Below are 24,176 nucleotides of genomic sequence, written 5' to 3'. Positions count from 1 at the left end.
AACACTGAGTCCCTAAGCTGCAGATGACTTCTTACTCTTCCCATTGCTGCAGCTATCTGCTTGGGTACCAAATTCAGTGGGTAATCGTAAGGCTACAACTCAATGAGGAACAGTGGTCACTGCAAGCTCCTCTCTGTGTTATACTTCGGTTTGCTTGCTTGTTTGGGTAAGGATAAAGGCATTGATGCATGGTAAAAGGATGTGGATTCTGCTCCCATCTATGTCGCTGAATAGCTCTGTGTTTTGGGGGCGGTTATTTCTCTATATGTGCTGCCAATTTGTTGCCTACAAAGTGAGAAGTGAGAAGATGGGCTTTGCTCTCCTTTGGGGACTGCACTGAAACACAGTCATCGGTTACTGTATGAGATGCACTGATTTCTACTTTGTGTTTTGTAATGTGATGATCTTAATATTACTTTTTAAGAGAAAAATGTATAGAGGAAAGGAAGGAAAAGGTAGGTCATACTTTACAGTAGCCATTCAAGTATCTGCTCTTCAGGGTTTACCTTCGGCTCCTTGTAACTACCTATAAAAACCTGTTTAATTTGAATACTTGTTTATTTCTAGACAACTGAAATATATGCTCTTAATATGTACATAGCTATGACCCATCTTAGAGTATTTATGTACTTACAAAGTAACGACTTTGATGCTTTTGACCGGTTATAGTGTATCTGTGGGAAGGATTTGTCATCCAGAGAAATTGTTGGGATTCAAATTATGGCCCTTCTACTACAAAGAATATTGTCCTTCCTCCTCACCTCCTTCTGAAACTTTAGAGTTTGACCTCTTGAAAAACAAGATCCACATCTAAGACCCTGTCAGGTAATGGACATGTAAGAGTGTTGTTAAGAACTTTGTGAGGAAGCTCAATTTAATTAGCAGCTTCTAATAGAGTTGCTAAGGCAAAATCAGTATGTAGAATGAATTTAGGAAAGGTGAAAATAATAAGCTTAAAGATCAGACATCCAAAAGCATTTAGTGGTGGGGTAGTGAGTCTAAGCTGCGGCTCTGTTGACTAATTTTTTTCTCAATGAAGTTCTATAAGAAATAGAGTTAGATTTGGAAACTCTCTGAACTGGGATTCTCTGAAGATCCATTTATGCTTTGCTGCATGTTTGAAGTGAGAAAATACTTATGCCCCTGATACTCTGAAGGCATTAATCGTTTTGCTGAATATTCATGTATTTTCCATATTCATACCTCTTCTATTGCATACATGACCTTTTCTTATTCTTCAAGCAACACCAAATAGGGAGCTTTTGTTTTTCATCTGTGCTTTTTGGTTTCTGGATTCCCAAACAAGTTTGAAAAGAGCTTTTAAGAAACCAAACCCATTTCACTACTTAGACACTCAATGTATTTTATTTTTGTTTCTCTTGGTCTTCTCTCCTTTCTCAAGATTGAAAGATATAAGTCAGCACTCTCTTTTTTTCTTTTTTTTTCCCAATGTTAATGTGCATGTTATGACTTTGGTCCTTCTGGCAAGTCAGCAGGAGAGGGATTTTGGAGCACTTGCTTGAGTGTTAATTGTCCTTCACAAATTAGCCAAGGTCAGTGACTTTTGAATCAATGCAATCTACAGAAACAAGCGCAGAGCCAGGAGTAAAAACAAAAGCAAAATGTTCTCTTGGCATGATAATTGTCTAATATACAAGCAGGTGTAATTTTTGGAGCGTATGTCAGTGATGTAACCTCTTAGATACAAAAGAAGGTTACAAAATAGATAAAGAATTGAGTCTCTTAGAGAAAATCACATCTTTCTTCAGTATTACATTTCTTGACCCTCAACTTCAAAGTGTTTCTTGATCTGCCTTGTATTTTATTTTAATATAATTGCAAATTAAAGGCCTGGACTTCAACCTGAATTGCGATGCTGTTAGTGTTAGTCAAATACAAAACAAAAACAAAGCTACATCTGTAGTGAATGCTGAGAGGGAAGAAAATTGTATGCAATAGGATGTCCCAGGGTGTGTATAAATGCCTAACATGGTCCAAGCTGCGCTGTTAAAAATCCATGCAGTTACTGAATATAGACCCACACATTTGGGTGTTCAAACAGCACAGTTTTCCCATGAGATCCCTTCCTTGTCTTTGTTTTAAAAGTAAATGTTGTGGAAAGAAAATTTTTCACAGTGTTGTTTTTTAAAAAAAATTGGAAGTATGTATTTTTTCTGTCTATGGTGAGTGCTGCTCTGGTTCTGTGGTATGAGCAAAGAGGAAAACTTACCCTAAGAAGAAAGTTACAAGAAGCCAAAATTAAAAAGGAAATTCTAATTCAGCACCTTAGTTCATTCCTGGTCACAAATAAAGGAAGCAGATTATATGAAAAATCAGCCATTAAATTAAATACATGTGAACATGTGTATGCACTAAAAATATGTTTATACATATTTATAATGTTATTTTTGCACATGCTTTAATAATTCAAGTATGTAATTAAAAGCTGTGCACAAGACTCTCTAAGATCTAAGCAACTTAGATCTTGTTTTCCAAAATAACATTGGCACTCATGAGCTTTTATTTCCTTGAATGTTAATGGAGCATGTAGTCCTAGATGTCTGGAGCATTCCCATTTGCAGATGGAGTTTATTCGCACTTGTTTAAATGCTACTTAGAAATGAGTGATTTCACAGTGTACATGCATGAAGAAGCAACCTGAAGAACATTTTTTACTTGAAGATTTTTTCTGTCTCAACACTTTTACATCTGTCAGATGCAGAAGGCAACCTGAACTTGGCAGAGCGAGGAGCTTTGTCTCTTGGACCCACCTCTTAGGCTGGAGGCAGATGAGATGCTGGGAGCTGTGGGTTTCCTGGAGCCTGATGAAAATGCTGTGACTCCGTGATGGGGGCACCTTTGGTGTATGCTGTACTTTGTCAGGTCAAAAGGACTGAGGAAATATTTCATATATATTCTGAAAGCCAGAGTTCATTTGTCTGTTTCTGCTGTGTTGGCTCAGCCACTAGCTTGTCTCACAGCCCTTGGAGGAGGGCTGCCTGGTGCTTTTTGTTCCTTTTCTCAATCATACTATACCCTGCATACAGTTTCCATTTATTCACATTGAATAGTATGAAGGGCATTTCTCTTCATCAGCTTGTAGTAGAAATTTAGTTCTGGAAAAAAAATTCCATGGAAAACATGGATGCTGAGTCCCTTGACAGATCATCTGCTGGTCACCAAGTGTTTCACTTAGGAAATGAGATCATGGAAACCCTGCCTGGGAATATCTGCAGTTGTTTGGCTTTCCAGCAAACCTTTATGCCCTATCAGTGGCATCCCGCAGAAAGTGGGATGGGAGACATCCCCAGAAGGCTGTGCAGAGGACTCATACAGTCTGTTTTGAAGAACATCAGTGCATGGATATGCATGGCTTGTTACCTCAGCTGCTGAGTAGCTGGTAACTGGTCAAACTCAGCCATGCAGGCAGGAGGAGCAAGTGTTGGTACCTTGCTTAGCAAATTCACCTGACCAAGTCAAAAAGAACCAGCAGTGGAGACAGTGTGACGCACCTTTCTAACATCACTTGTCTTTCTGCCAAATTCCAACTTTCTGCCTTAAATCTTTGTGGTGATCTTCACAAGTGCATGAGGAAGGCTGCTTCTGTCACTAACTTTTGTTCTGAAAAGCATCTGGTCTACTGGGGATATTTCCTAATCAAACTCAGGCAGAGAAAGTTCATGGCAGATTTCAGACCTTAAAAGTTCAAGGTCTGAGAGAGTTACAGGCAACTGGAAACAGCAAGTATGATCGAAAGCATTAGTGTGGTGTAACAATGGATGGAGCAGTAGCAACAGCTATAATTATAATTCTAAGTGACAAAACAGAAAGGAAAACTGCATTCCAAGGGATTTAAAAGAATTGTTTCAAACCCAGGCCAGATCGTCCCCTCCCATGTTAAAACACTCAGGAAGAGGGGATTTCTGCTTGGAAACAGCTACATGGGGATCTGCAGACCTCTCCCAGAGTGACTCATTTCAGAGGCACAATCTCTTTTTCCTTCCGCAGAGGGAGAAATTTTTCCCTTTGAAATGGGTGCACAGATACATGAGCTAAATTATCTCAGCTCCTGCTCTAAGGTTCTTTCTGATCCATTTCTTCAGTCCTCCCTGTTACCCTGTTTTTTTGTTGTTGTTGTTGTTGTTTTTGTTTTGGTTTGGTTTTGGTTTGGTTTGGTTTGTTTGTTTGTTTGTTTGGATCCTTGTAGCTATCTTGGTTTACTGGGAAACAGTATCCTGAATGGAAAAGGGAGAGATATGGAGACTATGCAGCTTCTAGCACCTGGGGCTGCTCCCCCTTCCTAGCACAGGGTATACAAAGAGGGAAAGGAGTAAAAGCAGAGTGAAAAACAGACCTGGCTTGGATGAAGGGAAGCATCTGTGTAGTGTGAAGAATGCTGACACCTGGCCGCTTGTTTGCTGTTTTCTTAACATATTACAACTGCTTTTCTGAGGTTGCTAGAAATCTAAATAAAAGCAGTACTGTGCTATATTCATTTTTTTCCTTTTTATGATATCATATTTTTGATAGAACGTTTTGGCAGCGTGTGCCGAGAAGCAGAGATTTGCACTGAAACGTGGGACGTCAGAAGAAAGCCTGCTTTTCCCCAAAGTGGCGTGTTGTTTCACGACCTCTCACAGATGTTTCATGAATTTGTCATCCCGAGCTACAAAATTGCTCGTGTTAGGATGTAGGAGAGCTGCTGGTGACATGACTCACAGTCCCACCGCATAGACCTGGATTAGTGCAATAACTGGGTAGGGGAAGGGATATATATATTATTTGCAGGCTGTTATGGTAACGGAGTGGAGAAATCACACTAACTTTTGCTTTCTCCCCTCCAACCTGGTGATAAAAGTCCTAGATATATTCATAGGAAATAAGAGCGATGACCTGTAGTAAGGATTTATTACTTTACCAGTTACTTGATTTTCTCCCTCCGGATTATACCAAAGGCAATTAGAAGGGTTTTTTCACGTTCACAGAGTCTAGGCAAAAACAGGTAACAGAAAGCAAAGTTCAAAACAAGTGACAACACTGCAGAAGAATCTGAACCCGCAACTGGAAATCCCTTCAGCACTGACCTCTTCCATCAGTCACTGAAGTGTTCTCACAAAACTGTCTAGTTTATCTAGAAAACAGTCAGGCATTTATTATCTAACAAATGTTTATTATTTTTAATATCTAGTGACTGGTTTTTTTCTGATAGATGTCCTAGAAAATGAGAGAAATACACCTTTAAGTACTCACTAAAATTCAGCTTGGACATTATGGAGCTACCTCTAATGTCTCCTTACTGACAGTGGCTGCCCTATATTGAAGCCAGGTATCAGAGAAACTTACAAGTACCTCACTCAACTGCCCAGACTGCAGAAGTAGAGAAATAAGTTGAGTACAAGGCCCAAGAGTGGAGGGAAGTCCTTGGTCTCTTCAGCCAAACACAACATTAATCAGTCCTCAGAACCTGAAGGCCAATGTGGGTGCAGTTACAGTATAGGGAGGGGAAGACCAGCTTCTCTCATGGGGCAAGCGATCTCAGCCTTGTTGTGTCAGACAGATTTTCAGTCCTACTTGGGAGCAAGGCTGCTCTGTTGTTGGCAGCCCTACCCAAATGTGTGCTTATACATCACTGCTGTGTGTCTTCTGTCTCCCCTTTTCTCTCAGCCTCCTCTTTGGGGAGTGCTGGAGGGCTGGTGCTCACTGACATCCTCAAAAAACACTGTGAGAGGCCTAATGACCCTCTGTAGCCACCCTCTGTGATTCTGTTGTTTTAAGCTAAGAAGGTGGATTTATACTAGTTGATGTTTCCAGTAAGATGAAGCGTGTACTCTTTTGTTCCCGAAAGCAAGGGATGATTTTGATGTTGCTGGACACTTAATAAAAACTCGTTCTGTGAGAGCAGGATCTGAGCCACAAACCAGTAAGTATACTGTAAATGTCCAGTGACTCCCAGGAGCTGGAGGAGAGAGGGGAAGGGGCTGCTCCACAGGGAAATCATCAGCAGCTACAACTCTGCTATGAGCATACAGCGTGTGCCCTGGGGTTTTCCTGGAGAAAGTCACTGAAGGAGTCCCAGATGTCTCCCAGCAATTCCATGCCTGGGACCTATGCAGGGGTGGGTGGTCCATAAACTCACATGGATGCTATGACTAGGGGATTCATCACTGCTATTGCTGTCTGCTGCCCCAGGCACTAGCTCAACTCTTGATAGCCAAATTAAAGCTGGACTATAAAGCTTTCTGCCTCCCTGGCCACTAGTAATGACCCTCCTATGTTCAGTTGCCAGTAATTCATGCTGCATGGTTGGTGACTTGTTGCTCTTGCTTTGATAGCCAAGCACATCGTGTATTTTACAGTTCATTTACAGTCTCCAAGGTAACTAATTCTGATTCATGCCTTTCCACTGTGTAACCCTAGTTGTGTGTTGTCAGAATAGCAGGTCTGCTCACAGGATCTTGTTAGGTTCAAGTGTAGGCATTATCAGCTCACCACAATGCACATCTCTTGCCTTTAGGACATTCCTAGAGGAAAAAGAAGCTTCTTCATAACCTGTTCCCCAAATGTTTCAAACACTTTCTGATGGAGGCAACAGAGCAAGGAAATCAATGGATGTAGGAAAGCCAGTAACAGCTGTCAGGGTCTCAGTTGCACAGTACAGTCCCTCTGACATTGATAATTAGCAGGAATTAAAGTGCAGCGTGATGTTTACTGGGAGAGAGGTTTCTTGATAGCAGATCCTGCCCATCCTTGCTGCCCACCTCGCTGCTTGGAGCTGCTTGTGCAACAGTTAGAGCATATGACAGTGTCTCAGGCTGGGGGACTTGGATGGAAGATGGCTGGAGATATTTATTTTTTATTTTTGGCTGCCTTGCTGTGCTGCATTCCTGTAGCAGCACAGCCACAAACAAATGGGCAGCACCGTGCTTGAAAGAATTTTTAATCCAGCCCAACTCAGATAAATCCCTAGGGCTTTTCCCCTTGGCAGTTAGTACTGCTGTATGACTAGGCAGCTAAGAATACATAAAAACATCAGACAAGGTGCAAGAACCCCCCCTGGTAGGCCAAAAAAAAGTCTTTCTGTAGCAAGAAAAGCAAATCCATCAATAGGCATATGGCGATGTTTCTCCTGTATGTGCTCTCAGCCTACTGGCCATTAACTGCTTAGGGACACTCTATTCCCTTCAGGCCACAGCTTGCACCTTCTGGCGCTTCTCTGGTTGCACATAATGTTGTTGTTACAGCAACCTGGGAGACTGCAAGTATGGATGAGCATTTTGCTGTGTTTATCAATATAAAGACTGTGAAAGGCTGTTTTGCCCACGATTTTGGCATGCAGGTGCCATTCTGTGCAGAAGGGAAAAGATGAGAAGAGTAGTATTTTAGCAGAAAAAAATAGAAAAGTCACGGGGAAGGAAACAGAAACAAGTGCGTCATATTAATTTCACATCTGTCCCTACTCATGGGTTACACTCTTGTGTTGACTGGTTACCTCAGATTTGGCAATAAAATGTAATGCTTGAATTATTTTTAACTCCAGCCTGGTAAATTTCAACTATCCACTGCTCCCACTGCACTAGCAGGTAAGTTGCCAGGCTGAAGTGAATTAATTAACTTCCAACTGTAAAAGCATTTACAGGGATGGAGGGAATTAAGACATCCCATAGTGCAAGCAAATGCCCTGGCATTACCCCGGTAGAAAGTTAATCAGCAGGGCCATGAACTCCTGAACCAGACTGCATCCCCTCAGCTTGACCTTCCTGATTGCAAACTGGAAGAAGCTTCCATGTGAGCAGGCTGAAAACATCTGCTGCACAACAAACACTTTTCCTTGTATATGCAGCCACCTCCATTTTCCCAGTTGCTGGGATTAAATGAATGTGCTGCCAGTGCAGCCACCTTGTATGTGCTTGCCCTTCATGACTGAAGAACGAGGGGAGTGCCACCAAACTGGATGTAGGTCAGCAAACAAGGATGGGTAGGCTTTAAGACATCAAGTCTTTTGCCCGTGGTATATCCTTCATGCTCAAGAGCATCCTGCAAGTCAAAGTAGGCAGTCCCAGAAACACAGTCCTTTTAACAGTCTATGTTTTCTGTTAACATGCTTTTTTAATTAGACTGTAAAGAAAACTAAACAATTTCTTCCTTCCCACTCATATGGTTCTTCTTAGAGCCACCTTCTTCCCACCATCCCTCCTCTTTCTCCAGAACAAAGAAACATTCCTCATTTTGCTCATGATGTTGTTTCCAGAAAGCAGCACTGCCAAGGAGGGCGGCAGGGCACTGTGACTCTGCTTCCATATTTCAGATGCCAGAGCTGAACTATCAATACAGTAACATTCAAACAATGATATTCCAGTGCAGAGAGTGAAATTTGCCCTTTTTGCTGTACTCAGTGCTGCCAGCAGTGCAATGACAGGCCAGCACTCCCAGAGATAGTCGTTTCATCAAAGTCTTGACACAGGTGAGATCATACCAGCTGTGGGTCACTTTTCCTGCCTTTATGTCCCTTGTTTGGTTGTTGCCAGGGATTTTTCTGCTAGCTATGCAATGTGTTGTCACAATTTGTTTTTCTTAAGGCAAAAATACCCCTAACAATTCTAGCACAGAAATAACCGGTTCCCCAGTTGATGGTTTCTTTCAACCAGGTCTGCTTAAAAATAAATTGTTTAGTCTCAGTTTTCAATTAGGGGGTATCCATTCCTGTGTTCAGGTAGAAAACTGGACCAGAAAAAAACCTGTGAGTTGGACTATAAGCATAAATCTAAGAAAAAGGACAGTTGGACAAACAGAAGATAAGCTCTTCTTGTTATGTAGAGGAAAATCTCACTGAATAATGGGTTATGGGGCTCTGTTTGACTGGAGGTATAGTTCCTAACTTGGAGAACTTGGACCTGAAGGCATGTGGTCCAAAACCAGGCTGAAAGGTGCTGAGATCTGTGAGTGGAGTGATTCAAAATTTCCTGCCTGAAAGAAAAACCTTGAATATGATTGCACATAAATTAGCCTGTTGATGTCTCAGTCTGTCTCCAATTCCTCTGGCTGGAATAGAGAAGGTCCTAAAATTCCAATAAGTAACTCCAGTCAAAGCCTTACAGCTGAGGGTTGAGTCATGTGAAGACAGGAGGACACGGCAGGGCCAGAGCTGTGATGCAACACGTATTTCTCTCCATTCAAAACACATTTTTGAAGACTTAGGTGATTCTGCAGTCTCCATGTTGAAGTTCAGAAGCTGCTATAGCCCTCTATATGCTGCTGTAAAGTGTTCTCCTCCAGAATCTGCACATCTTGTCAGGTCTGGTGTTCCTTTTTAAACACAAATGTTCCACTAGCGCAGGATCTTTTTGACAGATTTTTTTCAGCTAATAAGTCAGAAGTTAAGGAAAATTTATTATGTGTTTGTATTTAATATGTAAGGTCTGTTCCTACTAAAAAAATATTTTTATATAATAAAATATATGGAAATAAATGGTATGGTTGTGGTGCAGGGAAATTCTTAGGTCAGGAGAAGAAATTACTCATTCAGTTTTCAGGGGGTCTCTGTGAAGACATGGGCTTTTCTGGATACAAAGTGGTAATGTGGACTGTTCATTCAAATTGAAAATGGTTAACTTGCCAAAAGATTTTGATTAGCCAAAATTTTATGCTTGGAAATTTACATCATTTCTTAATCCCATTCCATAAAACTATACGGCCATACGTAAGTGTTTAACATCACATTTATAGGAATTTGATCCAGTTTAGCACATAGTAAATTAGTTTCATGAAGGTTACTTGCTTTATGCTATGCTGTCTGTTCCTAATACTCTGCCTGCATGACATTCCACTCTGCCCATATGTTCCATCCTTGAGATATAAAAATATAAATTCAAGATGAGAAGATTAGGACCACCCTGGAATATGCTGCCTTTACTCATTTTTTTGAACAAGAAACCTGTATTTTAGCTTTTAATAAATCAAGAAAAAAGAAATGTTATAAGTATTCATTTGCAGATGATAACCGGTATGGACCTGCATGGATTTACTGCCAGAGTCTTTTCATTTGTTTGGGGTTACAAGGCTCATGTTGTGTTTTTAGGCTCAAGTCAAAGAGAAGAGCAAAGCGTTTGTTTTTAACAAGGCATTCCAATCAGTAAGAAGTACAGATAAGTCACCCAGGTGATCAAAGTCTGTTTTAAACCAGCTGACTTACAGAGGGTCAGATATGAAAGGATTTAATCCCCATATAACTAATCCTCCCAGGAGCTTATTTAAATGGAGACAGATCTGTCAATTACAGCACTGCTCTACTACTCGGTAGAATTTTTGAATTATTGAGGCTTAATTTAGCCTGAAAATTTGTTAAGTTACTCTGTTACTATTTCAAATAATATGGAAGCAAGTGATGGAATTGAGGAAGGAGAAGCTTAGGGCTTTTCTCATTAACGCTGAACCTCTTTGACTTAAATTCTGTTCTAAAATATTGCTCGCATTTGTAAATCTTTGTGCCATTTCTATATTTTTGGGTCAAATACAACCAAAAATGTAGATTTAAGGTAAACAAAATAATATTTGAACTAGACAGTTTATAGAATGAGCTTTCTGAGCTGCTGAAGAAGAAATCTAGATGTTCAGTGCTAGCGTTTCCTTGTTAAATCCACTTGTTTTGAAATGAGTTTAGTAGTTATACCTGAAGGACATCTGAAGAATATACCAACCCCTTCACTCCCAAAATAAAATATTTCATGCAAGGCTGAACAAAGCCTTATGTTTGACCAAAGACAAAATAAGATGGCTATTAATTGCCATGTCAAAAAACAATATTTAAGAATTCAGATTATTCTAAAATAATGCATTTGACTTGAGGCGAGCCCCAAATATCTGTTTCATGCATGGTTCTTTTCTGGGTGTCTGAGAGGCCAAACAGCACGACAAGACCTTGTTAAGGGTTCAGCAATGGAACCAGATCAAAAGATTGAAGAAAACGCTCTAATTCAATTACAAAAAATGTTCTCCATACATCCAAATTTGGTTAAAATACATCATTTTTGAGTCCTCTTCCACACAACAGTTCTGTCAAATTCCATAATGACAATGCAGCAGTGTTTAAATAGCACTGGAGAAGACAGTGACATAAGCAGCATTCACTAATAAATATAGCTCAGTCTTGGCTGATTAAATGTGGAAGTAATTTATCCAACTAAAATGCTCACACTTTTGCCAAGGTATGCATATATATTTTTTTCCCTGGATTGATCAAAAGTATAAGACATGCAAACATAAGGAACTCCTTGGTTTGGGATAATGTTTCTCAAGTCCGACTTGAGAGCTTGAGCTTGCTCTCCTAGTTTGCTGCCACTAAACATAAGGACACATTCAGAAGAGAAAAACAGGATTCAAAGCTGCTTTTTGGAGTTCTTTCTTAACCTGTTGTGATGACTAGACAGATAAAGGATGGAGTGGCTCAGGAGCCAAAGTCATACCTTTTATCATTCAGTTATTTTTAAGCTTTTTTTTTTTTTTTTTTCTAGAGTAAATTGCTGAAAATAGCACTGCTGGTAAAAGCAGTCCTGACGTTCATTCCAAAGTGAACTGTCAATAATAAATGGCCTTGTTATATGAGAACTAACAAAGTTGTTTTTCTATATTTTGTTCTGTGCCCTCCAAGAGCATTCAGAAAATTCAGGGATGGAGGTAAGAAAAGCTGGGAACATTACTTTTCCTTTAATCCTTAGATCCCTCAGCTGACTCTACACTTTGTTTTCATGCTGAAGGGGAAAAAATATTTTCCTGGCAGGCTTAGAATGATTTTTCCATTAATCTTTTCTCTTGGAGCCAAGATACATTTTTGTTGTTTTTTTTTCACACAGATCTGATGTGACATAATGCTGTACCTGGAATTTCACACTGAACAGAGTGGAAAAACGTTCTCACCACAGCAAGCACTCACAAACCTCCTGCAAAACTGAGCAGCCAAAAGAGCAATTTAGAAAGGGGACAGAAAAGGATATGGGGAATAGTCATTTCCCAGCAGGACGAAAGCTCCGAAACATCTTGCTATTTCTTAAAGCCTTTCAAAGATAAACTGATCGAATATGTTACGCAGTGGCACAGGCCAACAATCATCTTTCTGGGAAGTTATCTCAGCAGTTTGAAATCCTATTAATTAAAAAAAAAACCAACAGCCCAAAGACAAAAAAGCACATGGGGTAGAATCTCTAAAGTGTAAATGCAAGGAGCAATAAAAGTGTTTTAGATTATTGCAATTCAAAGCAGAATAGAAACTGCTTCTGAAATTAAACACATATGTACATCATCTTGGATTTATGAAAGATTTCATCTGATAGAATCCACCCATCTTCCTATTTTTGGCTTATCGGTGCTTTCTCTCAATATTTAAAGTGTTTTCTTCAAAGCCCAGTGCTGGAACATCTCCAGGCAGTTTAATTGTCCAGATGTGGAGTGGATTTCCTAAACACTTGCAGCATGGGGAAGACATGATGGTTCTTGCTTGGAAGCCAATGAAAAGAAGTATTTTCAAATTCTGATTTGATTTTCAAAAGGACTCACTGGAACACGTCTCAAAAAATTCCCAGGGAAATACATCAGCATTAACATATGTCTAATCAGTGGTTCTGCTGCTGAATGCTGTAGATTTGTCTGCAGCAGCCTGGTGCCTTCATGAGACTTAGCCATTTCTGAGGACCTATTTTTGGTCTTGTGCCTGCAGTAAAGTGCAGCAACTGAAGCATTCAAGGGACCTTCTCTAGAGTACTATATGGCTACATAACTCCTTATGCCTGGTAGAAGTCTATTCTGTGCTTTCAGGGTACTAGAAGTGCAAAACTAATACTGGAACAGAAACATTCAACCAAAAAAAATGTCCCAAACCAAAAAAACTAAATGTCAAAAATGGAAAACAAAAACAGAATGGCAAATATTTTTGGGACACAAGAAGTTTTTCAGTTGCAATGAGCCAAAGCTAGTGGCTGACTGAAGCATGGTTACCCAAACTCAGCTTTGTCCTCTGTGACAGCCGCATCTGTTGTCTCCCCAGGGTAAGCTGGACGTAGCATGATTCTTGCTATCTCGATGCATTGATTTTTCAGTATTGCTGCAGTATCACATGCTGTAGGAAGGGACCAGAAATAGTATTTCTTATTTCTTTGGCAGTGCTCTGCAGGCATCCATCCTGCCGGCAAGACTTATTCTGTGGAGAGCAGTATCGACTAAAATAACATTACAATCTTCTAATCTGATCTTTTGGATCAGTTTAAATTTTCAACATTGCCTTAGATCAGCTCTCAAAATAAGAGTGGACAGCCTTAGGAGACCATCTCCCCATTTATACCTGGCACGTGCATAGCATCATCGCCCAGCATGGGGCCAACTGAGGGAAGCAGCAGTTTCCTACATATTAGTAATGAAAATGCTTTTGTTGCATTAAAAATTCAAATAAATCTCACTCCCTTTGCTTTGCACCCTGGGCTCCATGTGGGCTTTCTATGCTTTATTCACATGACTGCACTATTTCTGAGAATTGTAAATGAGAAAATGAATATAAAAGTTATATGCGAGGGAAAACCTGCTGCCTTTGTTTGAAATCCATTCCCAGATCTGTGGCTGGCTAAACCTCACCCAGATGTTATTGTGTGGTTATGGATTTTGGATGTTCTTTTTGCTGAAAGCAGCAAAGCCAACATACACCCCTTCTGTAAAAGATCTGCTAAGGGAAAAAACAACTGTGTACTGCGGCTGAATACAAGTCAAAACAGAGGTGGGAGCCTCTTTTGGCAGTACCCATCAGTCTGTCCTCACAGTTTCAGAGAGGGTAGAAAAAGGAGGAGGAATTTATGCAACAATGCAGCCCAAAATAGGGCCACAACATGCCAAAATAGAAGGAAGTGAGACATGCATTCCTCAGTATTCATTTTCTTCTCTTCCCTTCGTGTCTCTCCTCTCTCCTTAAATTTTTCAATTTTCCTTTTGCTTTCAGCTTTCCATCTCTTTCAGTTTAATTTTATTTTCCATTTGGGGAGAAAGAAGGTGATTATGCTTTGTTCTCTGGAAGAGCTGTCACTCTGCTTTAGGGCACAGAGAGCAACGTGGAAGGGGCTGTTATAAGGGTAATTATAGGCTGTTTGGTTTCATAAGGACCTTTTAGGTAAGCTATAAAGCAGAGGTTGTGTCTACTTATGATCATTAAAAGTCCTTCACTGTGACCAATTACCCTGGTCAAACGTCAGTACTTATTTTCTGTGATCACGTTGTACATCTTTATGTATGGCTAATATGAGAGCATCACAAAGTATATTTGACTTCAAGAATGCCAGCAATGCAGCGGCCAATGACAAAGCATTCCATATATGTAATAGTTCAGTTAAAATAGTGCTATGTGTAGCAATGTGCTCCCATGCTGGGAACACGTAGTGGTCAGGAACAGGCACCCACAAAGGAAAGGCCTTCTTCTTCTGTTCCCACTTCCCTTTGGTGCTGTTCATTTCTTTCTCTAGCCAGATTCCTTCCAGATTTTTTTCCAGATCCTCTTTTTAGTTACCATGTCCATAACTGAATCCCTGTCTGTGCCGTAGCTGTAATGTGTAATGAAGCAACACTTTCTACCCAGCGTATATGCCCGCCCCACTTTGGCCAAGAGCATGCCCACTCTTCTTCCCTCTTCCTACTTCTGACAGTATTCCTTGGCAGCCCCTATACATTTATCCTTCCACGGTGAATTAATGTAGATAATTAGCATGGTGGAAATAGTACAGTGAGCTATTAATTTAGTGGATCGTTTTACTGCCCTGTTCAATTTGTCTAGTGGCTGCAATCTGCTTTGACATTCTTTTTCCACTACAAAAGCAACAACCTTAATGCTAAGGCAGTTTACACTGGATTTAGTTCATAGCTACTGTTACCAGCAGGTCTGGGGCTTTTCATGTTTGCTGCCATGACACTTCATTGAAATAAAAAACGTTTATTTCTTCCATAGGTCACAAGTGTATCTTGAAATCATGTATGCAAGGTTTTATTTGATGCTAATGTTATAACTGTGTAGGAAGCCAGGCCAGCAAGACTGCAGGAGAAAAAAAAAAAGAGAGAGAGAGAGAGTTTAGAGTCAATGAAATCAGGCTGGATTTTAGCATAGAGTCCCCTTTTCTGTTGGACAAATTATTTCACTATTTGGAAAGAAAATATTGCCCACCATGGGAAGGCCAGTGCCATTCTTTCTCTGTCTCTTTTTCCTCTGTAGAGCTGCTGTATCTCAGTACCTGTGTCTGAAGAATCTCATTCCATAGAAGCAGGGGCAGCGCTGGCAACATATCTCCAAACTCAAGGGAACAGGGAAAGAGACCTCATGTGTTGTACTGCAGTCATGGAAGTACCACGATGTGCGGTGGATGCAGCCATGTGGCAAACTCTGTGTGGGCTACAGCCAGACCCACTTCAGGACAGTCTGAAAGGCTATTACACTTTCAAGCTTATCTGTTGACTAATCATACGTGGCTTCAGAGTCATGCCAAGGCTAATCATCTGGCAGGTAAGAGATATCTATGTGCTGGTCCATATGAAGACTAGATAACCTTCAGTGCAACCACTTTTTCAGCACTTTATGTACATATCACCTGTGAGGCAACTGCTATGTACAATCTCAAGCCTCTGACCTGTTTCAGTGGGTCAGCTCCCACATCTTTCATGCAATGTGTGAATGTTCAAGTAATGATACTGTATACTTTCAATGTGAACTTATTTTCACAGTCTCTTGTATGCCAGCTTGGGTTAGGTTGAATATAATTGACCATGTCAATTGCTTACTTAGATTTATAATGGGGAAATACTGTCCAACACCAGACTGGTGGGAGTTAGTTAAGCAGTCTGGAATCTCAGATTTGGAACACTGAGGGTGTAGCATAGTTTTAATAGCAGGCAATTTACATAGCACCATCTTGAAGACATGTGGCTTGATGCCAAAGAGGTTCACTCTCCCTGTAGCCATCAACTAACCATATTTAATACAAGAGAGGATTTAGCATCTCCCCAGCACCAGGGAGCCAGTCTGGGGGCTTCTCTGGCGGCTGGACTGTGCAGCTCTTATGCAGCTGGACAGACACTGTTCTGCTGCTCCCCTCTGCTGTTCAGCACAGAAAACAACACAATTCCAAGCCTGGCATTCTCCCCAGTCTCCATAGTCTTTTCTCATTAGCTGCTTTTCTTCTTTCTTTGGAGCAGACTGGGGAGGGACCGAGAGGGGTAGGGAAAGATGCCTTTCTGCAATGGGAGATGTTGTGCTTGGCAGCTGGCCGCAAATGTGAAAGGAAATGATGCTGATTTCCGATGCATGGTAATTCTCCTTTCTGACCCTTTTAAAGATAGGGAAGAAAAAAGGTAATTTGCTGGAAAAGCATAATAAACATGACACAGAAACAGAATTGTGGCTGGAGAGATACTGCCTAGATGTGCAGTGCATGGAGATGGGCTGAGGGAAAGAAGATGTAAAGGTTTAGAGTCAAGGTCAAATGGAGGCTGTGGTTCAGGTTCAGATTTAGAAATATTAAGTTAAAATGTCTTGCTTTTGCAGGATGGCAATTCTTTTTAAAAAGAGAATATCAGAATAGGGTCTTTGCAGGTTTGGCTGGACCACAAGTAAAAAAGTCACATGAAACTCTTCCTTCTCCCCTGAAAATGGCTCAGTGCTGAAGTTTCAGATTCCAGTTTAATTCAAATAGCACGGGCAGTAAGGAAAGCAGCATTACAGTGTTAGATAATTATAAATGATAAGCAAAACCCTCAAAATTCTTAAGCCAGCTAGTTTAAGCAAAGAATAGAATTAATCATCCAAATTTTATTGACTTACTTTTCTCTCTTCACATCAAACTCTGCTGCCAAGTCATTCTTTACATGTAGGAAGGAAGAAGCAAGCAAACAGAAAAAAAAACCCATTTATTTTACACCATGGTCTTGATGCTAATAAGCAAAACAGGTGCCCGGCCAGCAGCTTGGAGAGAATACAGTCTTTGCCTGTTATCTTCATCTTTTCTCCCTTTCTGCTGGATCAGCCATAACTTACTGCATTTTTCTGAAGCATGACTAGCATTTTACAAGTAATGCACAATGGGCCAGTATTTCTGCAAATTGCAGTTACCTATACCACTCCTTTTGCTTTGTCCTGGTTTCATCAGCAATAACGCCATTAAACTCAGATGGCTCAAAAAAGCTGGCACATCCTCCATTTGAAACTGTAATTTGAGGACTGTGAATGATGTGATGGTATCAGGACCCTGCCCACAAGAAAATGTCCAAGGTAGTGAGGGTTGTAACAGGGCTGGGCGCTGACCTTTGTGCAAGAGAAGCAGTGTTCCTGTCCTGAGCAAACTGAAAGATCATCTTCTCTAACCACTAAGGCAGCTGATGGGAAGCAGGAAGGACGGATGTTCCTTTTCTGCATATAAGCGCAGTGTCTGCTTACTGCTTTTTCCAGGATGGAGGGAAAAATGAGCCCTGAGATTGGGAAAGAGCTATGGAAGAGCGTTGGTTTGCATGTAGATCATCACACTGAGGACTATTCTTCATAAAGAGGGAACAATAGTGAATTTACTTCATACGATTCCCTTTATTAGACTCCCATTCTCAACTAAAGTGACTGTACCACAACTTCAAAAACAAAGTGAACTTGCTCAAACTGAACTAGCTGAACTCTGGATGGAAGCATCCAGAATTATTGCAGCTAAATGGATCCTCTGTAATCTCACAGTTTGGATAAGTTTGTAAGTTAAGTTTGGACAGATTTTCCCACATATCCTGATACAAATAAGCCCCAGTTACAGCAGACCTAGGGGATGTTTTTCTTCTCTAAACACATCTAGTAGATCAGAAGCTTGATGTGAACAATCAGTATACAAAATAATAACAATTAAAAATAATAATAATAGTATGGCCACAGGCTGTAAGAGATGAAGTCATGTATTTTAGACACCCAGGTATCAGGTCCTCCACGATTCACCACTCAGAACAAAGATCAGACTCAGATTTCTTCTTGGAAAACACAGATTGCTGAAAGACGTGTGAACAGAGAGTGCCAGGCCTCTGTTAATTAATGGAGGCTGCATCTTGTCACTGTGACAAGTTGCAGTCAGCATAATGTCAAAAACGTGCCTGCTGAAGGCGTGTACTGAAAGTCAAGGTGGCAGCCTCCTCAAATAATGCATTGCCTTAAATTCAGAGTATCAGGGGTTGATTACATTTGGTTTCAAGTCTCTGAGTTTCCAGTGATAAAGCTTTTCCATGTAACTTTTCAGATCAGAAGGAAGATATTTCAAGTAAAACTTTGTAAACCCATAGTTTCAAGAATGGAAGCTTGGACTAAATCTCCAAATTTTCACTAGAAAATTGAAGTTCTGTATCTGCCTGCATCCCAAAGTCTTTCATTTAGGTTATCATTAATTATTATCTGTGCAGCACTGAGAATAGTTATAAAACCCTTAGAAATTGTGACATTTCCATTTATTTTCCCGTACAGCTTATAGAACATACCAGTGACATGAAAGTACCATAGAAATGCAAGTTAATTATTTTTATAACATAACTCCTCAGCATCCAGGTGCAGAAATAATTTGAGTGGTGCCTATAAGAAAATCGGAACACATTTCAGCAAGCCTGTCATTTTTGATATCTTAAGTAATCTTAAATGAAATTGCTGTGGCTTAGTCAGTCCAAAAAAAGCAACTTCTTATAATTTTCACTGAGATGATAATACACGCCTTCTCTCATTTAAATGAAATCTCTGAACAACACCTGGAATTTCACAATGAAATCCTGCGATGGGGATTTGTATGCAGCGTGCTTGCATATGAAATGTCAGAATTGCATGGGCAAGGACAGCAGTGAAATTTAAAAGGTGATGGATTAGACAGATGGCTAAGCAGAAGTGGTCTGCATTGCCATGGAGAAAAGCCTGATGCCATCCTCAGCAACCAGTCCTCAAGCTAGCAAGAGTCTGGCTGCTATGGAAGCATCAGTGCCAATGCTCTGGGTGTTGCAATATGCCAGGTTTCCAAGAAGCAGATTGATGTACAGTGTGTACTATTTTTTATTTTCCTGAAGGAGGAGGGGAAAACTATATATGGATTTGGGGGCTGTCACTTGGCATTGAATTTTTTCTCATCAGTGCATTTATTGGCACCTAGGAAGATTCTTTGAAACAAGATATTGTGGATATTGGTATATCCTCCTTGGAAATTACTTATTTTCCCCTCTTCCTCCCTCCACTGTGAGGAACAGGAAACAACTATATATATAGAACTTACTAATTTCTACTTATTGCTTCGTATTTAATCTGTGAGAAAGGTCCTGTGTTCCTTTCCCTGTGACTGATAACAGTGTTAGTCTCTCTGTCAGGGAGTTTCACTGCATTTTTAGGGTCTCTGAGGGGACCATACTCCCAATTGGTCCATGCAACAGCTCGGTTGAGCTGCAGGAGATCTCCTTGTATCATGCCTAAATTTGTGACTGGTTGTAAGAGATTTGGAGACCGGCCTTCTTGGTCTGAAGTAACTGCTGAGCAATTTGGGATTAAAGAAAATGAGAATACTCCTTGTGGAAGCAGCAATGGTATAAACAGCAGCTCAGCAGTGTTCTTCTGTATTGCTTGTGCCCAAGCTATTGCAGCTGAAGTCACTGCCAGCCCGATTTATGGACTACATAACATTAAATCTCTCCCCAGCCCGGAACCTCAGCTTCCACCAGGGAGCAGATCCTGCTAAAGGAAGATGCCAGGCTGAGCCACTTTTCTCTTGTTTCAACAGAGGAGATAGGACTTTCTGTAAAAATAGCTCCCAGCCTTGGACCTGGGCTTGATTTTCAGGAGATGCCTCATTGCAAAGAGAGATGAGAAGGGTGTCATCTCTTTCTGTAAGCCTCCTATCTCCTGGAGCAGGACCCCAAGACTCTCTGCAGAGTGCTGGAGGAAGACAGAAAGAGGCTGGAGGAGGATGTGACAACATCTCATTTGTGGGTTAGGGGGTTGCTGGCACAGGCAGCCCCAATGGGCCCAGATCTGGTCAGCGATTGCCACACTCCCACTGAGCCTTGTAGAAAACATGCATCTTCAGCAGGGAAAGTAAAAGTTTTGGTATGGCTGTGGGAAGGAGAGTGAGGGAAAAATGGATTAGGAATGAAACGCTATTGAGCAACGCTACAGCCCCAGTGTTCTGTGTAAACAGAGCATGGTTTTGTGCTCAAGGCAAGCAGGGGATGGATCCAGGAAGCTGCGTTAAATTCTTGGCACCATTTCTGGTTCACTTGGTGGCCTTTGGGAAATAACTTAATTGTGGGGTCCTGTGAAGTGCTGACCGCACTCAGAGGAGCATTTCATTCCTCGGAAGTGATGGGGGTTTCCTGGAGCAGAACAAGAGCTCAGCTCTTCACAGGATCCGGATGTGTCTCCCTTGTCTTTGTATCTTGCAGGAAAATTGAATTCAAAGATTCAGAAGCTCTGATATCCTTATCATCTGCAAAGCAGTTGGAAGGGCTTGCTGGAGATCTGTGAGGAAACCAGCTAAAAAGGGCTGTAATTGAATTAAAGAATGGATGGGCTTTATTGAAAGAAAGGGGAACAAAGCCACTCAGGCATATGGGCTCACATTGTGAAACAAATTACAGGCTGACACATCGACTAATAATCTGCGCTTTGGTGCAACAGACAGGAATAACTCAAAACCTGGCAAAGGGGAGCTGGGAGTAATGGGGGAAATGTGTTTTCACTTAAACCAATCCCAAAGCCACTGGCCAGGCCATGTGAAAGTCAGCCTTGGTCAGGTGGAAGGGGACTGTGCATGTACCTGATTTCTTGGATGTGTGAGCACAGAGTCTAAGGGTTTTCTGGCTGGAGGTGAGGCAGATGCTGCCAGCCAGCAATGAATAAAGATATCTGCCCATGGCTGGCAAGTCATGTATGAGCTGGGCTCCCATGCTCTTGGCCACCAGCAATGTATTCTTCCTAGAAGCAATTTCTCCACAATGTTTCACTCTAGTAGAAATGGAGAAGTCTTTCAAATACAGTTGTTCCCTCACCATGCAGCAGGGACAGCATCTCCCCGCTATGGGCCTGTAGAGCTCTTGGTGCTCAGGCACGAGGGGTCCAGGGGCCAGGTCAGCACTCATCAGCTTCCCATAGGGTAAGGTTAGAATCTGATCACACAGCGATCACAGGACTTTTTGTTTGTTTGTTCAGTTTTGTACCCTTGAGAATTCAGTGTTTTTTCAAGGCCAGAACTGTAGATATCCTCAATCTACCAGATTTTCCCAGCTTTCTTGTGCCAAGCCTCTAACATTCTTTGTGTTCCTCCACTGATCCTGTGCTTTTTCCTGGGCTACCCTGTCTTCAGACACAGAGAAGCCTGAAGTGTTGAGCACCAAGGCCCAGAAAACATAAACAAAACGTGTATGTTCAGCTGCATGTAGGCTGTAAGTTCAGAAATCATCCCCACAAATTTGGCTGTGTTAAATGAATTTGTTTCTTGACATTTAGTTGTCAAGGAATGCTTACGTTAAAACCGGGTTATGTTTTTAAGATGTCATGATCACTTCACATATAGATTGATTGATTGATAGATGCATAGACATGGACACACACTGGTAGAAATGACGTTTTGATATTAAAAAGGCATAAAAGACTACTTGCTGTTTAAAATTCTAGTGCATATTGTGGCAGAAGTCTTCCCTGTCTGCATGAGCTCTGTTGCTCTGTGCTGATGCTGCCTTGGCTTGCTGTGTCTCTGTGGCCGCTTTCTTTGTTCTCAGTGCTCTTCCTTGCACAACCATTACACTCTGAGTTATTTGCTGTGTTTCCCTGATTTGTGACATTATCCATCCTGTCTTCATACTGTGCTGGTGATAACATGTTTTGTGTAAGTGACACCGCCATATGCTCCTTAAATTGTTTGATTTTACTGTATGTCTAACTGAAGAGATTTGAAAGAATTCATTTGCCTTTTTTTACTATGGAGCTGTGATGTTCCAGAAGCTCCATAAAGAGTTCTCTTATAACTGTGGCTATGAGCCGCTGCTATTGAATTAAATTGAGGGAAGCTGATGCAAATGGAAGCAAAATTTGGCCCCATCTGTTCTACATGGATTAGTTCCTGAATAAGGAAAAACAGTCAGAAATAAAATGAGTGTTTTATTTTTGTGGGATTTTAATTTTTCAGCTTCTAAAATACATGCATGCTAATACTGCAGACCAACATGCTTAATGTCTTTTTGTGTGGGATGACATTGGTGACATTTAAATTGCTATTTAAAATAAGAATGTGTCTAAAGTATTAGAATGAGTATTAGTGTTATTTATTGGGGGGAAAAAAAGAGACTGAGGACAAGTAGCCCCCAACACTGTGATTTTTAGAGAAGCGTATTAAAGGTGGGCAAATAAGAGACAAAAGATGGACTGTTTGAGCACTGGAAAATGCTGCACAGTCTAAAAGAAAAGAAGAAAGATGTATTATTCCTGAGTAGGTTACCTGAATAACTGCAAATCTGTTGGCCCTGAGGATGCCACTTCCTGCCCTTGGGGAGATGTTCCTCCCCAGCTCATGAATGGGCACCTCATTAGGGTCTGCTCTTTCCTGCTGCGCCAGGGCTCTCAGCTTCACAATGAACAGGCTTCATGTGGCTGTAACATGTGGTTCGTGTCACTTCTTAGATCTACGGAGGCAGTGCTACAATTACCCAAGCTTGTTAGAAGACAATGGGACTGAAATGTCCATGCATGTGAAATTGCATTAGGACAAGAGCAACATGTTAGTGTACTGATCAGTAATGTGCTTTATGGCAATGGACAAGCAAGTGCTGGTATAAGCAGTTTTATATACAGTTGCTTGGAAAAAAAAGAAGAAAAAAACCTCTCTTGAAAATCACAGTCCATCTGTAGTTTAAAAGAAAACATAGATGGTATTAAAGTGGCTCTCTGGGAATAGTGGTATCCAGGTGTTTGCTTTTGTGGCTGTTCTTGCACAAATCTGCATTGGCTCATGCAATTGCGCTGCTCACTGACACAGACACACTGGCTGCACGAGATCAGGTGCAGGCAAATAAAACAGTCAAACACTCTGGCCCAAATGTCCAAGCCTATGCATATACACTGGATACATACAGCCTTATTTTTCAGAAGATGCTCAATATTCCCAAATTGCCTTGAGATAAACGGAGTTGCTGCAGTTCTCTGGCAGCAGCAAAATGAGCTCAGCCTTAGTGCAGGTCACGCTGTTCAGCCAGGCAGCACACCCTGACATGGGTAAAGAAAACCAAGAGTGGACCTCTTTGGTCTTATCATTTACTGAGTGCCTTGAACAGGACACCAGCTATCACATCAAAGTTAGGGGCTTTATGGGGAATGAAGATGTGTAGTGGTTAGATTATCACCCATCTCCAAATGTCCTTAGGCAGGGGAAGAGCTCTATTTACTTTCAAAAGGGGCTTAGAAACCAGATCTTTAATTATTTGATATGCAAAAAATATATTCCTTACCCTTTTGAAGCACAGGGCAAATTTAGGAACATTTCATTTGGATTTCAGATGACTCAGAAAGATATTTATTAATTTTTAAATACCTATTTCTCTGCTGCAGAAATCTTTCTACTTGACTGCAAATACTTGATTCTACTATAATGAAAGGCTTTTGATTTTGTAATATCAATGTATAACTATTTACACTTCTCTTCAAAGATAAGGTCCTCTCAGTATGCTTGTATGACTGAAAATTATGCTTTATGAAGTGTCAAATTTTTAAGTGAAATTAGTTATGAATAATTCATTTTTATAAGGTAAGAATGTGTTAAACTTCATCAATCTTAGAGGTTATTTTCATATTAAAAGTACATGTCCTATCATAATAAATTCATCACATCCCAGCACCTCTGTGGTTTACCTTTCACAGTATTGTTGGAATACATTCATTTCAATTCAAAATATCTATGGAAGCCCTGGCTCAATTCCTAGCAGTATGCAATGATAGGAACTGTTCCATTTAAGTTATAGGAATATGATTTGGGCTTTATTAGCTAAGTTTCTGTGCACTTGTATTCTCAACTCAATTCAGCAGCAAGAAAACCTAAAACTGTAAAAAGAACCACAGAAATATCCTGTGTTTTGTGTTCTTTGTTGGAAAAGGGTTGGTTTGTTTTAAAGGAGTCTATAATAAATCATCT

The sequence above is a fragment of the Coturnix japonica genome, chromosome 2 (genome assembly GCF_001577835.2).
Source record: "Coturnix japonica isolate 7356 chromosome 2, Coturnix japonica 2.1, whole genome shotgun sequence".
Classification (NCBI taxonomy): Eukaryota; Metazoa; Chordata; class Aves; order Galliformes; family Phasianidae; genus Coturnix; species Coturnix japonica.
Note: the sequence above shows the minus strand (reverse complement) of the source record.